This window comes from Eumetopias jubatus, unplaced genomic scaffold (genome assembly GCF_037043125.1).
Source record: "Eumetopias jubatus isolate StellerSeaLion01/CBP00866 unplaced genomic scaffold, mEumJub1_p1.0 scaffold_5, whole genome shotgun sequence".
NCBI lineage: Eukaryota > Metazoa > Chordata > Mammalia > Carnivora > Otariidae > Eumetopias > Eumetopias jubatus.
The window spans coordinates 70458229-70477174 of record NW_028274811.1 but is presented as its reverse complement, the minus strand read 5'-3'; positions in this window follow the sequence as shown (position 1 = coordinate 70477174).

Sequence of the window (18946 nt, the reverse complement as noted above, 5' to 3'; positions counted from 1 at the left end):
ACTCTGAAAGGACTAAGAACTTTTAGGATCCAAAAGAATTATATTCGAATGTGTATTTTACACTCTGGCTAGCAATGGGTGGGAATGTTTTTGATTGGAGGAATGGGATAAGAAGAGGAAACTTTTTAATGCTGCCTAAATTATAACAGCTACTCATAAGGTCAGATGTATTGTTAATTTCCAGGAAAATACATCATATCTGAGTTGCAGATAGGCCTTTATTTTGCTTCCTAAATATTATTTTTTTTTAATGTTGAAGAAATTAGGATTAAATGATATGCTGCTAAAAACAGAAAAATATCATTCAGCAGCCAACAAACAAACACAACTCACGAGGTGATAAGCTAGGATTTAGGCAACATATCACAGGAGCTTTAAAAGTGTTTTTGAGAGAAGACCAAAAAAAAAAAATTCTTAAGAAGATGTGGTCCCTAAGAAGTGTTGACTGGTGCTCGCCTGAACATGTGCTTGAGGTGAGTGGTAGGGACTGGAGGAGCAAGAATGGTTTTTGAATACTTTTATACATGTTCTTTTAAGCCATAAGCCACATTTACTCATTGCTTCCTCAACTCATGAGGAAAAAAAATGCAAAGATGAATAACATTTTAAGTAAGATAAATGATAAAGGGTCAATATCTTGAATCTATCATTGACTATTTCCTAGGCTTGTAAACCACAGATTTTGGAGTGGAAGTATAATTATTAGAAGATTTTTATGTTTCTCTTCATTGAGCTGAGGATCAATAGCATATGAGCTGAAGGGAGAGTTTTCCCAGAGTTAGAGTTTCAGTAAATATCAACTTACTAAGCCCTGATGGAATTTTGAATTGGTATTTACAGATGTATAAAGTAAAAAGAAAAAATGCTATTCTTCAAGAGTATTTGAGTGTTGGACACTTGATAATAAATTGCAGGTTGATTCAAAATTATTTAAATGGTAAATATATCTTTAATTTCTGGTCTCATGAAATAGTTTTTAAGGTATATCTGTATCCTATTAATCATTGTAAATCCCAATCTCCAGCAAAATGTCTAGCATGTGGTGGTACTTAATAAATATTTCCCAAATAAATGGTGAAATCCATAAGTTGCATTGATTTGAGCTGTTAATAATAAGGATTAAGTGCTTATTGAGGGCTTACTATGTACTGGACATTGGAACAAGCACATAGAACAAGGGTTTTCTGTGTAACATCTTTTTTACTCTTCATGGTAACACTATGAAGTAAGTGGAATTATGATCCTCAATTGAAATGTAAGGTAAATGAGGTACGGAAAGCTAAGTAATTTGCCTGAGTGATAGAGTCCACACACAGGCAGGCAGACCAGAATCCTTGAACTTAACCACCCCGCCATAACTCTTCTGCATCTTCTGCTGTCTTTTTGACACTCTTATTCATTTCACAAGCATTGTAGAGTGGCTTTTAAGTGCTAAGCACTGGTACAAGCATTGCGTTATAAGAATCAGCCAAACACCAAGGACTCATGCTCTCATTAACCTTATTACATTGAAGAGAGGGGCAGGGAAGAGACACAAATTAAATAAATCAGAGAAAAAAAGAAAACCAAAGTAGAATAAAGGGGACAGTTTGCTATTTCAGATAGAGTTAAGTAGAGCCATTCAGTTAAGGTGATATTTGACCAGAAACATGAAGAAAGAAGGGAGCAAGCGATGCAAATAGCAAATACGTCAGTGGAGCTTATCCTCATCAGGGGAAGCACTTAAGGCAGGGGGGCACTTGGCATCTTCAGAGAACACTGAGGTGGATGGTGAGGTCAGAGCAGATGAGAAAGCAGAAAGGGAGAAGAAAAAGATGTGCTGGGAGGAGGCAGAGAACCAAACAGGCCATGATATAAAGATTTTGAGTTTTATTCTGAGTCTTTTAGAGGGTTCTCTGAGGACTTTAAGAAGCATAATGGTTTAAAAAATAATAAGCACACATAGACACATGCCTTCCTATTGTACAGACAATGGTCTGCCCATGACAGAGTATATGGAAATATGAAAAATACATATTCAGAAATGTTACAAAATTAAATACTTTATTTCTATAACTTAGTGCCTCTCAGGCCCAATATGTTGAGCTGAGAAAATCTGCCAAGGAGGAGAGGAAAGTTGCTGAATTAGACCAGATGACCCCCCAGGGTGCATCGGTGTATAGTTTTCTTTTCCAGGCTACACACACTCCCTGGGCCACTTTTTTTCTCCTTAACTCATTTATCCTTTATGTATTGATAACTTACAGATCAATAATCTCAAGCCATACTGTTCTCTTCAGTTTCAGATCCATATATCAAAGCATTCTGTTGCCCTTCTTGATTATCCCACGCAAAAAGCATCTGGAACGTCACATGTCCAAAACTAAACCCTTCACCTTCTCTGATAAATTCTATTCCCTCTTAAATTCCCTTTGTGGTTAAATATCATCGTTCACTTATCCAAAGTCACAGGCCTGAGTCTGTTTATTCTTTAATTCAAGAATATTTCCTAAGACCCCACTATATATCAGGAACTATAATGAGGGCAGGGGATGCAGGTGTGAACAAACAAGTACAGAGTCAACACATGAATGTTTGAGACTACTGGGGCATGTGATCAAGAAGCAAATACACAAATGACCACATATATAAGAAAAGCACAGGGTGATAAAAATGTATATCATTTGGACTGAGAAGTTGGGGAAGATCTCCCAGGGTAATTTCCACTGAATATGAAACCTGTAGGGTTAAATGAGTGTTAAAATCAGTGAGAACTGGGTAATGGTGGAAGACAAAGAGAAACAGAGAACTGAGGACTGGGGAATGCTTTATAGAGCAGAAGAAAGAAAATGTATTGTAGATTTGGGGCAAAAGGAGCCACTCATATATAGGTCCTAGGAAAACAGTAGATAGTGAAAAGAAAAGAGAGTTCAGGATGGAGCCTAAATAACACCAGTTTTTAGAGATTGTTAAAACAAAAGAAAAAGAAAAAGAAAAGAAAAGAAAGGAAATGAAAAGGAGGAGGAGGAAAAAGAGAAAAGAAGCAGACAGAGACTAAAATGAAAAGCCAGGGTAGAGAAAAATCAGAAGAATACGATATCAAGGAAAAAAGGAGTTGTTAAATGCAATGGAGAAATTTAAAAATCAAGTAAAATGAAGCCCAAAAATTGTCCACTAGATTTGTTAACATGGACATACTAGTAAATAACTCAATAAGAGCAATTTTATGGACATATGGCAGAAACAACCAGAATTGAATGATTTGGAGAATGACTAGTACTCCTAGCATTCTGTGGAATAAGTTTAAGAAATTAAATAGAGATTTTCAAACATCTTGATGAGACAATTCACACTATGGGAAACTTGATTGTCCAGCAAAACATAGGAATAGATGCTCAACCTTCTTAGTAATCAAAGAAGTTACAATTTAATAAGTTACTTCTTCATATGCCAGCACACCACATTAACAAAACTATTCCATTTTGACAACATCAAAATTGATAACACTCGATGAATACACAATATACAATAATTTGAAACCATGAGAAAAGTTATACACTACTGGTTATGGTTCATACCTTGGAAACAATTTGCCTTTACCTAGAAAAGTCAAAGATAGCCACGTTCTGACCCAAATATGCCCTGGAGGAATTTGTACACATGTCACAATATGCACATACACTAGAATAAGCATATGCACAGTACTATATTCCAAGGGCACGAAACCTGGATAAATGTCTGCCAACAATGAAATATATATATCATTCTACAATTATATAATGGACTACTATACATTTGTAAAAATAAATAAACTCTAATTAGTTTTATCAACATAGATGAATCCCTAAAACATAGTTGAGTGAAAAAAGCATAACACAGAAAAATACTACAGTATGATTCAAAGTGTGAAATGTTATCAACAGGCAAAACTGAGCGATAGTGTTAAGTAATATATACACAGTGGTAAATCAATAAAGAAAAATATAGAAAAGACAAGCAAAAATTTCAGTATAGTGCCCACCTTATTGCATAATAGCACAAAGGGAGATAAAGGAGAGACACATTAGAAATTTCAAGTTACTGATAATATTCTATTTATTCATAGCTAATGACACATGGATATTTATTTTATTGTCATTTGCTTATTTGAATCCATGATATATTTTTTCACTATTTTTTAAAAGAATGGTAGAGTAAGAAAGGAATAGAGAAAATTTAAGATGATCCTTTAAAGAATCGTATGAAAGGAAAAAGAGAGAGAGTAGTAAGAAGAGGATGTGAGATCCAAGAAAAATTTCTAAGATGAAAGAGACTCTTTTAATACTACTGAATAGGGTCTAGAAGAGAGAACATGATTACAGATCCAGGAGAGACAGACTAAGCTGTGTAGCAGGACATAACTCAAGAGAAAGATGCATGGCTTCCCTTTTCTTATTTATTAATTGAGGAAATAACTTTCTTTCATAGAGAAGTATGTGATAAAGTACTTAAGGACATTAATCACATTTTTTGGAAAGAAAATGCAGAGTAAACTCAAATGCTCATGTCCCTTATGACTTATTTCTTCATTTCTCCCCTTTAAAACTTTCTATTGTAGAACATTTTCAGCCAAATCAAAAGTAGACAGAATAAGTATAATGAACCCTCATTGTATCCATTGCCCAGATTCAAAAATTATCAACACGTGGCAAGCTTATCTCATCTCTACCCCACTCCTTTCTCCCACTCCCATGTTATTTTAAAGAAAATCCTGGATCTGTAGAACTTTCATATACAACTCTAATGAATGACCCTTTAAAACAACCACATCCACAATGCTATTACCATACCATAACATAGTAACAAGAATCCCCGATACCATTAAATAGCCGTAGTTGGCTTTGTTTGACACACTCTAGAAAACTCACACTTTCTACTTCACTAGCCCTTACCTCTGATCAGAATCATTTAACAATAATTTAAAATAGATCTGCCAAATTCTTAACTTGCGTGATCCTTGACCATTAACTTCCAGCCACCAAAACTGTAGATCTTCCCAAATACACACCACTCTCTCCAATTTCACCTTTTTTTTTTAATGGAAATATATGCTCTTCCAATTCTCCCATTTGTGTTCAGAGTCACAAGTTACTCAAGTTAACTTTTATTCCAAGTAATCAGTAGTTCGAGACCCACTTATCCATTAGAATTTTATCACGATAATGATTAGAGTAACATTTCATAGGAAGGGTTAAAAGAAAGTTGTAAAGAAATAGAGATTTAAAAATATTCTAGTATTTATAAAAAATTCATAGCAGAGATGAAATTTTGAGTTTTCACTGTGCGCCTGGTGCAGAAAAAGAACTCAGTGCATGCACAGAGAAGCATGTCAAAATGGTTCAGTTTTTCCCAGGGCTCTGATACCAGCTGACTTCGATTAAATAGCAGTGAGCTGGAAAAGCATTCTGGGTATTGGTATGCAAATGAATTCACCAAGCATTTCTTCCTATGGCTTTGGAAATCCCATAGCCACAACTACAAAGAAATATATATTTTAAAGTTGCATTTTAAGCAAGTAAATAAAAGGTTAAGACTGCCCTTTCCATGGGCCAGATATAATCATAAAGAAGCTAAAAAATTTTTTGTAAGAGGAATAAAAATAATTTCTAAAATATAAGATTATTTTTAAAGTGTTTTCAAAGATACAGGGGAATATATGTACACAGCATAATCTTTAATCTCTAATTTCAGCCTGAAAAACAAACACACAAATATATATATAATTTCAGCCTGTACACAGAATAATGGCTTTCTCTGAATGAAAACATTTCACCTTAGGCATTTTTAAGGAAGGTCATAACTGGCATGTGTACAAAGCAATTAAGGATCAATGATTGATTGGATACAAAGAAAACATTGTTCTTAGCTCCTAAATCATCAGTTTGGCTTTTAAAAGAAATACCGTCCCAAGTATTTAATTTTATAAGAATCTAATAGCACTGTGAAGCAATAACTAATTTGGAAAAAAAAAGTTTAAAACTAAAACATTCTCTCTCCAGTACAAAAATTCACATGGGAGATTTTTTAAATATATTTATATTTGATACCCTGACTGTCAATTCTGCTTACCCTAAAGAGAATGAATTCTAATAAAGGCATCTGTGGCTCAGAGAAAATATTACAGTGGCAGTGCTTTCATAATGGGATACAATATCCCGATTTTTTTATTTAACTCCAACCCCTTCACACTCTCCCCCCTGCCTTAAATAAAGTAGTTTTAGATTCTAAAATTATAAACTGAAATGCAAAGTGCATAATGTAAGCCATTTTTTTCTGTGTAAGCCAAGATCACTTTGCAGCATACCCCTGCAGGGGACCTAACAGGGAATTTCCAAAAACATTAACGTATTCAGAAGAAATGTCAAAATAAAGAAAGCCTGTAAACATTGTCTGTGGGAAGCTTTTCTGTGCCCTTCCCGAATGCAAAACGAGCTCTCATTTTCCCACAGAAGTAGGATCTGTTTCTGCCATCTAGTGACAATAAGGCCAATGGGTGTTTAGGAAGAAAAACATTTTCTAAATAGGCTCAACAAATCAATCCAAAGCAACCAGTATTTTACACATATACACAGGTGCGCGCGCGCACGCACACACACACACACACACACACACACACACACACAAATTCTTTAGAAAGGAGTCTTTAACGGGGACCTAAAGTATAAGTAGTATCCAGATGTCATCCTGGATATCATCCTGGATGATCTCTTAAATAAGAAAAAGGGGTAATAGTACCTATAGGAGTGCTTTTAAAGTTGTCAAATCGCTTTCACATGTGTCATCTTCAGCAGAGTCCAAGAGGAAGTTCAAGCACTTGTTGGGAGTATGGGTTCTAGAGTCAGACTGTTTGAATTCAGAGCTTACTTGCTCCCATATTTGAAACCTTGCTAATGACCCAACTGAGTATAGGATTCAGCTCTCCTGATTACTAAGTGACTTCTGTTCACTGATTATATCTTATATCCTTTATATTGAGTTTGGTTACATAGCTACATTAAGCAGGAAAGTGGGAAATCACCTTTATTTCAGATGTTCTGATTATAGAACTTTACAGGAATATTAATATCTATAAACAGATATAAAACTATTTGATGGTTAGAAATACCTTTGGATAAGGAGGGTGAGATGGGAGGGTTATGGTCTGAATGATGACTTACTATCTTTCAGGGATCTTGATTGCCCAGCTACCCCCTTAGAACTTGGGCTGGAAGGCTTAGGGAAAAAGAAAATAAAAGCAGTAAGTACTTGCTTATTTTTCTTCTGTATTGTTCATTTCTCTCCTCAATTTTATCTGGTAAATAAAGCTAAACCTCTATATTTAACTCAAACTATTCTTTTCCACATCAGAGAGGCTGGGAAGATACAGAAAAGGGAAGAGCGGCCTCTTCTAGGAGTATGTTCCATCCACAGATACTGGAGAGAAGGCTGAATTTGGGGCATAGACACAAACTAGTAAGGGAAGGAGAGCCTGTGGAACGCTTCTCTCTTAGTCTCTCTGCTTCTCATATTTACATCTCCCTGCTTCCAAGACCTGGTTTTCCTGATTTTTATCCAACATCTGTGACTATTCATTATCATATTCTTTGGTTTTCTCTTATCTCCCCAACCCTGACATACTGGAATCCCAAAAATCCATTCTTTGGACCTCTTCTCTTTTCTATTCTCACACCTACAGCAATCTTGTCTAGTTTCGTGGCTTTAAATACTATCTATTCATATATGAACCCGACTCACAAATTTGTCTCTATAGCCTAGATAATTTCCCTGAACTCTAGATTTATATATCCAAATATTCCATCGAGGGCCCCATCTGAGAAAAAAAAAAAAAAAAAAAAAAAAAACACCTTGTATCTCAAAGTAAGTACGTTCAAAACTGAGCTTCCAGATCATACCACTGAAACTCATACCCCTAACCTACCTTTTTAAATGGCAACTCCATCCCTCCAATTGTCAATACTATTTAGGTTATTTTGATGACATGATTTGAGCCTCTGGATGTAGCTGGGCCTTAAACTACCACTGGGCATCCTGATCACAGCAGCCAATATCTTCTTGTCATTTGTCATGAAAAATAGTCTTGACTACTGTCCCTCCATATGGCTAGCCAACATCCCTTTATCATTTTGATCCCAGACTGGAAGTTTTATCCTACGGAAAACCTTTTCCAATCTTGGAACACGGATTTAAGCACCCTTTTTGTGATGTCAGACCATCACATAACTGTATACTAATATTGTGTTGTAGTGCAATTTTGTCTAATTACTATTCAGTTGCAAAATCTGAGGGCAGAGATTGCAATGTGTGTTTGTCATGAGCTCTCTTTCGCGAAGCACATAAATTTCATTTAATTCTTGAATTATTATGAATTCTATCCCAAATTAAATTTTCTAATCTAACTATGTATTAATTTAAATGTCCTAGATCACAAATAATAAAAAACCCCACTCAAATGTCTTAAACAATAAAAAAAAATTATCATCTTACCTAACAAGAAGTTTCTAACAATACAATTCCAGGATCAGTATAATCAGAAGTTTAATCATGTCTTGAAAGATCTCAGTTTGTCACACTTGTCCTCAAAATGATACCCCCAGGGTCACAAATGCCTGCAAGAACTCCAGGCATCATGTGCAAACATGACAACATTTAGAGAAAAAAGACACTATCTCTTACTTGAGTATCTTTAACACTGAGAGATTGGGGGAACCTCTGCCAGAATGCTTCCTAGACTCTCTGTCATATATCAATGGCTACCATTGGCCATTCCTAAACCAATCTCTGGTAAGAGAGAATGGAAACACTTTGATTGTCCTGGAGTAATCATTCAAAGCGGACAATTTATCAACCACCATATCACAACTTTGTAAGTTTGAATTGCCCCAATATGTCTAACTATGTCACAGCAAACTATCTTTCCCAAATATGTAACTAGAAGTTAAATTACTGAACACATCCATCCCAACTCTCAAAGGTTTACATGGATTTATATAAATAAGCAGCTCAATTTATTGATGTGGCAGGTCTTCTATTCCCATTGTTCCACTGTCTTATATGTGAAAGAATGATATACATAAACGACTTCAATTTGTAGAAAGCATAACTATCAACATTTTTCTGGCATGTGTTTCTATCTATAAAATTTCCTGTGTGGGACTTCCACACCAGAGTGAGCACATGTGCCATTTCTCCTACTGTTTTTTCAGATGTCCCTTGGTAGTTGCTGTCTTGGAATAGAAGTAGAAAGTTGGGAGATTGGGCAATGATACTTTGTTTACCTTGGAAGCTAATACCTGTGAGGTAGAATATGATGGGAAAGGGGCTCAAACTAGAAGAAGTCTATAATACATTTAAATAAATGTAAAATAAAATAGAAAATTAAATAGGACTCAGTCAATATGTATAGATTAGAGTTAGGTGCGACAAATCTTTAGTTTTTCTCCCATCATGGAATAAACATAATAAACTCAAACACCTAGGAATCCAAAGGATACAAACTCTACCAACATTACTCCAGGATCTCAAAGAGCAAAGCTAAGCAAATTTGGGGGAGTGGGAGTTCCTATTACCAATAACAGCTTTCTTCCTTTTATCTTACTGCTCTCTCTCTCCTTCTTCAAGTCCATTTAGAATATTTTCACAAAGATCTACCAAGTAGGCGGCTAGCAGTCTTTGAACACACACTATGTATAAAACACTGGGTTACACGCATTATTTCATTTAATTCACAGAACCATGTGATAGAAGGATGCATATTTTCATTTTACTGACAGAAACTGTGGTCCAGAGAAATGGAGTAGTTTGTACAGTATCACCAAGTAAGATATGAATCCAGATCAATCTTATGGCAAAATCCATTGGGTAAAAGTTTAAATTTTATAGAAGTAAATGTTTCTTGCATCTCACAGATAATTTTAAAATTTTGTTTCTCCTACTTACAAAAATCCTGACAACCCTGGTACATAAGATCAAAGTATTATACAAACAACTGAGGTTTGCACAGTAACCGGTCTCAGGCAGAATAGCTTATGCTGCGGTAATAAACAACAAGAGAACATTTATTACAGTTCACTTGGAAATAATGCACACTACTTTGGTTCACATGTCATTGTCCAGAGTAAGTCTTATCCCATGCCTTACTTTAAAAGCTTGGGAAAATTGTAGTCTTCTTTCATGTCCAGAAAAATCAGGGACCCAGAGGTGTTGGTGATAATTAGTGATGGCTATGAAATAACCACTTGGACATCCACACTCTTTGTTTCTTTGGAGGTAGATTCATAGAGGAGAGGAGCGACCTCATGTCCTACTGACATGCGCAGCAGGAATATACTTGGCCGTCTTTGCATAGCTAGCTCTACCTTCTTCTATCACATAGTACCTTTGTGGGGACTGCATATAAATATGGTCTGAAATGGGTCTTTGTACATTCATATGCAAAAGAAATCTGGCATCAAAAGCTGAAAGTAGAAACCCCTAGAAAAAATAGAAATCCTTAGACTAAAAGAAAATAATTTTAATTATAATAAAAGAACCTCCTAAATAATAGAGGCATATATTTTATTTATTTATCTTTATTCCTCAATCTTTTGTCAAAAAACTTTATATACTTTGTCATTTTCAAAATTACAAAAGAAATATGTACTCACTGTATCATGCTAAATAATACAAAGGCATTAAAATGTTATTAGCTCACACTCTTTCCCTAGCTATGCTGCCCCTGAGTTAAATGTTAAAATTTTAGTGTGGATTCTTTGAGGTATGACTCTATACTCATACAAGTATTGAGAGTTCTTTTTCTTTTAAAAGAAACTGGCCCATACAATACCCTTTTTTCTACAACTGCCGTTTTATATATCAAGAATCATTTTACATTTACATATCGTGTCAGGGGTATTACTTTAACTCCTTTATATTAATGGCTGTAAAATATTCTTTATTATACTTTTATCTTAACTTACACAGCCATTCACCTATGTTTAGATATTCAGATTAATTCCAGGTTTTTACAATTATAAACAAGTATAAAATAAACCCTGTTGTATATATGTTTTATGTATTATCACCTTTATTTGTGTACAATAGATTCTTAAAAGGGAATAGGCTAGGTCAGAAGATGTGTGTATATGTTAAAATTCAATAGATAGTGGCATATTATTTTCTAAGTGTTTACTATGATCAGATATATCATTTATTATCTAGCTATGACTCTCTCAGAGGCACAGAGAATGGATAGATGTATAAATGAGTTTCACTTGCATCCCTGTAAAATTTATGACACCTAAAGATTTGCTTGTAACTTTTGGTTTTACTCACAACATCTAAATAAAAATTACCTCAAGAAAAAAAAAAGAAATAATGTAAAGAGGAAAAAAAGAGAATAGCTGATACAAAGATAAGAAGCAAGTGAATTTAAAGGTATTCTACTCCATTAACTAGAATATATATGAGTTCGCCGCTACTTCTTCCTTCCTTGACCAACAAATTATATTTCAAAGATCTCTACCTCATGACAAGAGACATTTCCCAAAAGAGGAAATTCATTATTCCTTCAGAGGCTGATACACATGCAAACAAAGGATACTTATGGTGCTCTGTTTTTAGTTCATCATTTAGGCCAGCAGGGGGCTCTGAGCATTGACCTGACTCAAGGATCCAGGGTCATACAGGACAGACATCTTAAATGTTGTCAGCCACTGTACCAAGGAATAAGATAACTCCAGAAGATTCTATACGGACAAGGGAATATTTTGGTCCAGAAGTGACACACATTACTTTTGCTCAGAATTTACTTGGCTTAACCAGTTCCACGTCTCCCTCTTCACAATCACAATAGAGACTGGGGGTGATATACCTTTAGATGCCTGAAAGGTGAAAAGCTGGAAATATCTGGCAAATTAATAACCGCCACAATACTCAATGCATTCAATATCCAAACGATCACTTTTAAACTAGGTAAGGCTATAAATAAGTAAAATTCTAAAATTTGAAATGATGAAATCAAAAAACCTACAAACGGCTCAAAAAGACCAAATAATGTCTATATTATAATAAGTTGATCAGAATTCTGTTAATTTAAGAGACAGATTGGAAAGTAATAGGTTGGAATTCATATTTAAATGCATTATAGATTTTTAGATAACAAAAAAGTAAATAGGGGAGTAACCTATAATAAGAAAAGAACAGAAGAACTAGAAGAAAAGGTGTATATTTGTTCAGGGATAAAACCAAAATTTCCAAATCCTGCAGGAAAGGTAGACCAAGGAGAAGGAAAACAGCAGAAAATCTTAGTCTTTTGCATGGATGAAAGTTCAGCCAAATATACAATGTGGTATTATAAACATATACATACACATGTCTTTTTTAAAAATGAAAATATGATACTAAAATTATTTCCAAAATGGCACTATTCTTTTCTTCTTCAATTCTACAAGAGTTTTTGGTCCAAATAGATAAAACAGTGGAGCAAAGAAAGAATTACTAATGAAGGCTAGTTTCAGAACATCTGTGATTATGCCTCTTAGTGTTCGAGAAAGGCCTGCCAATAACCAGGGCCTGTTATCTTAACCAAACTGTGGCCAGCTTGGAAATCTATAACTAAACATAAATAGTACAAAAGAATCTAAGAACAAATATTAGAGATTGGATTTCCAAGGCAATAACTGAAGAAAATGGTACCATGTTGAATAGAGGAAAATGTATTTTTTAAGGTTGAACAGGTTTATTTATTGCAGGTCTTTCACAAGCTGTAACAAGACAATTTTCATCATCAATGCCCAATAAATAGGTATAGTATGCAGGAGTTCCCAATCAAGTTTTCCCTACTGGTCTTTGTTGCATAACCATTGGAAAATGTATTATTTTATGAAAGGGTCACATATGGAGAATAAATTATTTACTAACATTAATATATTATAGCAAGAGTAGGCTAGAAAATTTAACTATATTTAGAAACCAAGGGTTTGTCAATCAATCAACTGATTGTCAGTTAATTGACAAAACTCATTCAGAATCTGCTAAGTCAGGTAATAAAATCTTAAACTTACTAGCGCATAATACCAGTCAAAATATCAATACAGAGTAAAAGAAGTATTTAGGGAGGATTATCAAGAATACGCAGTTCATTAATTCTAGAATAAAGATCAATAGTTATCAATTTGTTTGAAAGAAGGCTAATGTGAAACAAGAAAAAAAAAACTTCTCCAATGGTCTTTTATTCCCATTTCAAATAAAATATACCTTCACTGAGTCTCATGGGAAAAAATGTATTCTTACATTATTTACTAAAGTAATGTCAGCCAGAATATTAGCACTGATGTTCTGCCTCTAAAATATTTATCATGGCAGTTTTGAGATAATTCATTAATTTCTCATTGTATGGTGTTATAGAATTCATTCCTTGGTTCAGCAAACATTTATTAACCACTTTTTATTAGCCAGTATGCCCCTCTCTATTCATTCATCCTGTTCTGGAAACATCCCTTTGATGTTAGTATCATTATCCCTCCTTACAAAGGCAAAGTTATTTGCCTATATTGAAATAGTAAATTAATTTTAGAGTTTGAGAGAGGAATAACTTCTACCCCAAGCAACAAGTACTAGGTGTCTATTATATGCAGGTATTCCACTAACAGGCCTTCGGGTTACTGAGATGAGTAAGAAGTGCTCTCTGCCCTCCCCTACCTGGGCCTTTCTTACTCCTGGCTGTTAGGACTTCCTTGCTGAAGCTGGTAAGGGATGAGAAACCTTGTACTTGGAGGCAACAATGCCATCAGTTTCGGGGAAGGATCGAGGGAATGCACTAAACTGAAGTTGTATTATAAAGTGGATTAGGTTAAAATCTTGGAGCCATTTATATACCTGATGTTGTTTGATACTTCTATAGATATCTCTCCTTGCACCAGCAGGACCACCAAGGGTAGCCTGACTGGATCACATAGGATAGCCACCCCTCTCCCATACAAATGCTTTTTATTGCAATCATACTTCAGCAAGATAGCATCTGCCGATATTTAGGGACATTACACAAAATAGACCTATGAAACCGCTCACTCTATGATAAATATGTTTTCCATTTTTCATTCTTACAAGAGATATAAAATTTTGTTTCATGATCTTGCTTTCATGAATAGTTAATATGCTTCTTCAAAGCATCTCATTTCCTTCCACCTTAGAGATAACAATCACATTTCCTTTCTGATTGGTTTCTAGAAAGCTTAGAGTCAAATTTGTGATCTACCTCTAGCAAGTGTAGAGAACTTGAGGGCAAATATTTTATGTACCAACCTCATTCCTGGCTGGATTTTACTTTTTTTATTCTTATTTTCCCTTTCCCTTGGCTTGTTTACATATTTAAAATTCATTTCATCTTGTATGCATGTTTATAAGTTCTGATAAATTATTTTGTTACAATTCAGAGTACCGGTAAATAAATAACTAAAGACTAAAAATTCTGGAATTTATTTTCAAGGGCAGATATTTCAAAACTCATAGGACTTATTTTTGAAAAGGTGGGAAACAGCAGTAGCAACACAACCCTTAAATAAGCTCCTAGAAATAGGATAATATTGAGCAATGTTTTAGTGAAATAATAAAGACATAATTCAGAGTTACAGAGATACAAATTATAGGTATAACTGAAAAACAGCCCAGTTAGAGTTCACGTGTTCACAAAGACACAAGCTGAGATGCTGGCAGAACCAGTTTTTCGTCTCCCTTGCTCCCATGCTAAAGAACTTGACTATTAGTGGTGTGTTAAACAAGCACATTGGAAAATTTTAACAGGAGAGCATATCCATATTTATATAAAGTACTAATGAAAGAGACAGAGTCTAATGACTATAGATTTATTTCTAAGGTAAGGCTTAACTGAAAGGTCCTCCGAGCATATTTTTTTAAAGGTTTTATTTATTTATTTGAGAGAGAGAATGAGAGATAGAGAGCACGAGAGGGAAGAGGCTCACAGGGAGAAGCAGACTCCCTGCTGAGCAAGAAGCCCAATGTGGGACTCGATCCCGGGACTCCAGGATCATGACCTGAGCCGAAGGCAGTCGCTTAACCAACTGAGCCACCCAGGCGCCCCAATCCTCTGAGCATATTTATTCCAAATCTTTTGAAATGAGACTAAGAGTTCAGTAATAACAGCAATACATAAAGTTCATGACTTTGAACTTAACTCTAAGTTCATGATGGATCACGTTCCCCGTGTATAGATATTCAAGAAGACTGTCAATAGTTAAGCCCATTAACTTCCAGTTTCTGGTGAACGGGTATGCTGCCACCACCTACTAAATGGGTTTCAGAAACTTCTCGTATGGCAGTACCATAGAAATAAAGACACCACCAAGGCAGAAGGAGAGTCAGATGTGCAAATCTTTCCCTGTTCATTCCCACTCTAGGAGCTAGAGGGTTCAGTTATAAATAGTCTCTGAAATTCAAATTTTCCCTTGTAAATGAGATAAATTAACATTAACACACCAAAAATTATACTGTGTAACTAAACACATAGATAAATTACCAACTTTGTGGATCTAACAGGTTGGCATGATGTTTAGCTAGTATAAAATATGAGGGAAATACACATGGAATGGTTAACACATCAAAAAAATATTTCCCACTTTTATAACTTCTCAGTTCATAGTTTTAATAACCCAGTTTTGATAAATAACTACATTTGGGAATTAAGACAGCATCTAATTCAGGTACTGAGGTTTCAGGAGAAAAGCTAAGAGAACTGTCCTTATAACCCTCCCATAGCAGGAGGATAAGCAGGTGCCCTGGGAACCTGGGCAGAGAGTAATGAAGTGCCTTTGGTTTGAAGTCCAATTGCGTGGTCTGAAATTCTTCTTATGAAATTTAATCACTAGTTATATAATTCCTGAACTTCAATTTAATTATAAGTAAAATGTAGATAATAAGAATGCTGAAGAACAGACTTACTGCAAAGATTAAATGAGATATTACATAACAAACAGCTACTAAATAGGCATTTGATAATTACTAAATAAAAATGCTTTGTATATTGTGTTTTTAAGTGAGAAATTTTAACCTTAAAACTTTACTTATTTCTTGCCTGTGGCAGCTTTACTTAAATTAACTGATATAAAGTATACCTAAAGTTAACACATTTTATAAAAGAGCTTTGTCTCGGATCCTTTACTTAGAATTAAAATAAGAGGAGTCTTAAGATCATGAATTCATCAAACATTTTTAAGCAAACAGAATTATGTTCACAGTTCAATTTTGAAGAAGAACACAAAAACAGATTGATAGCGAATAAATGTCTGACATCTTTTATAACTACTCTTTATTGAAAACTGTATCATTCAATCCATAAAAGGGGTTTTAGAAAACCACTTTCTCAAGTTAAACCTGATCAGATGGGAGGTTTTACTTACATTAATAAATCGAATGAACAGTTTTAATTAAAAACTCATGCTATCTTCAAAATAATGCTGAAGAGTAGATTTCTGATCAATTGTAACTGCCAGATGGGAGATTTTCATAAGCTGTTTTTAATATTTCACTTTCATGAACACATCACTTAAATAGGCTGCCTACCAATCTCAAATACAAATGCTATTCAATCACAGTATTAAAATAATGCAATAACTTAAGTACTTTTCTATAATTTTTGTTTATAGGCTTTAAATACAAGGCATGAAATTCAATAATTGAATTAACAAAGCTTTTCATCAAATTACTTTAAGTAAGTTTCCACAGCAAGCACATCGGCAAGGAATTACAACATACCTGGTCAGTAAGTTACAGTTGTGCTGAGATGATAATTCGACAAGTGTCACTGATGACTGCAATGAGAAAAAATAATGTGTATGTGCATTTTCCATACGATTTTTATTTATATTAAGTTTTATGAAATTAAGTTACATTGCTATTTATAACTGAATGTGTTAGAGTGTATATCAAAGACAAGGGGGAAAGCATGGCTTATTTGTAACATTTTACATTTGTCTAAAAATGACATTTTGCTATTGCAAAAGGATTTTGACATTCATCATTTATCTGATTCTCAAAATATCCCAGTGATGTAAGGAAACTATTACTTACCTTGCTTACCACGCAAGAAAACTGAGAAATATAGAGGTGTAAGGGTTTGCTAAAGACACAGCACTAATTTTAGAACCCAGGTCCGGAGTCTTCCATGACACTGTTCTCATTCACTATTCACCCCATGGCTGGGCAGAGGTGAAGGGGCTAAATGTAACTGGTTTTCCTCAGCTAAATGTAAGAAGAATTAGAACCCAGACAGGAAAGAATGAGAACTCATTTTTTACTTTCTCTTGAACTTCCTCATGAAACCATAAATATAGCTATTTTTTGCTTCTTTCCTTATCAGGAGAAAAAATAAGGAGCAAGAATAGAAGCAATCAACAAAATATCCATAGCAGAGTTCTTTATAGATCAACAGCATCTAACATCAGATTAAGAAGGAGACACCTTGGGGTGCCTGGGTGGCTCAGGCAGTTAAGTGTCTGACTCTTGGTTTCAGTTCAGGTCATGATCTCATGGGTCTTGAGATTGAGCCCCACTTTGGGCTCCATGCTTAGCAGGGAGTTTGCTTGAGATTCTTTCCCTTTGCCCCTCCCTGCAATCATCCTCGCTCTCTAGCTCTCTCTCTCTCAAATATATAAATCTTAAAAAAAAAAAAGGAATTAGACATCTTGCTCATCTCTAGATCAGGACTGGGCTACATTCTCTCTTTTTAATTTTGATTTCATTATTAGATGTGGTCTCACTATTTTGAAGAGAGTTGTTTCAAATTCCCTTTTCAGCTTAAAAAGGTGGGGGGAGTAGAGGATTTCTAGAATGAGCTATACTAGAAATTTTAGAATTTAGCAGTTACAATGGCACAGGACCAAAGGGAGATCAGGGTATAATTATGAAAAAAAAGTCATTTAGAGGTGGAAACACCTTCAAAAAACATGAGCATGTGTCCAGGAAGAGGGTCCAAATCTGTAAGATTGGATCAAGAGCAAAACAAATAGACTATGATGTCCTTTTTATATGTTAATTCCAAGAATAAATAAGATATCCCTGAAAGCAAGCCCCAGAAAGGCCAGATAGAATAAATGCAGAATTTTAAGCAGCACAATTAAGAGTTTCAACCAAAATGAAAAAGATCAAACCCCAAAGCCGTTTTAATATTTTTAAGGCAAAATATCTATGCTAGACACTATTCTAGTCACTTTCATACATGTTATCTTTGTGATATTCTTTGTAATAACATGTATGTTCTATACATGTTATTTTTATAATATTCTCATGAGGTACATGATGATATTCCCATTTTACAGAATGAAGAAACTAAGATCCAATTAAAGTATTTTTCCAATTGATAAAAGGTATAAGCAGGATCAATCTCAGATTTTTGGAAATCAAGGCATTAGCACTGCACTCCTGGATGTATACCCACAGTAGGACAGACTTTAACGTGAGACACATCAGAACATTGTGCAAATACTACAAACTATTTGGTTTGGTTTGGTTTGGTTTTTTGTTTTGAAAACATGGATGCGACCAGTGCTAAACACTACAGTGCCACAGAGCATCGGGAAGGCATTTTGCTGGTTCTGAGGTGACAGCTATGGTTTGCTCTCCCCATTTGATTTGTGTCATAAATAACCCACCTTCACAGGCACATAAAAGGATGTACAACAACATTAACCAACAAGGAAATGAAAATCAAAACCACAATGAGATGTCACCTCATACCTGTCAGAATGGCTGTTACCAAAAAGACAAGAAGTAACAAGTGTTGGCGAGGATGTGGAGAAAATTACATCCTTGTGCACTACTGGTAGGAATGCAAATTGGTACAGCCACTGTTGAAGCAGAAAAAATTAAAAAAGAATGAACATATGATGCAGCAATTCACTTTTAGATATTTATCCAAAGAAAACAGAAACACTAATTC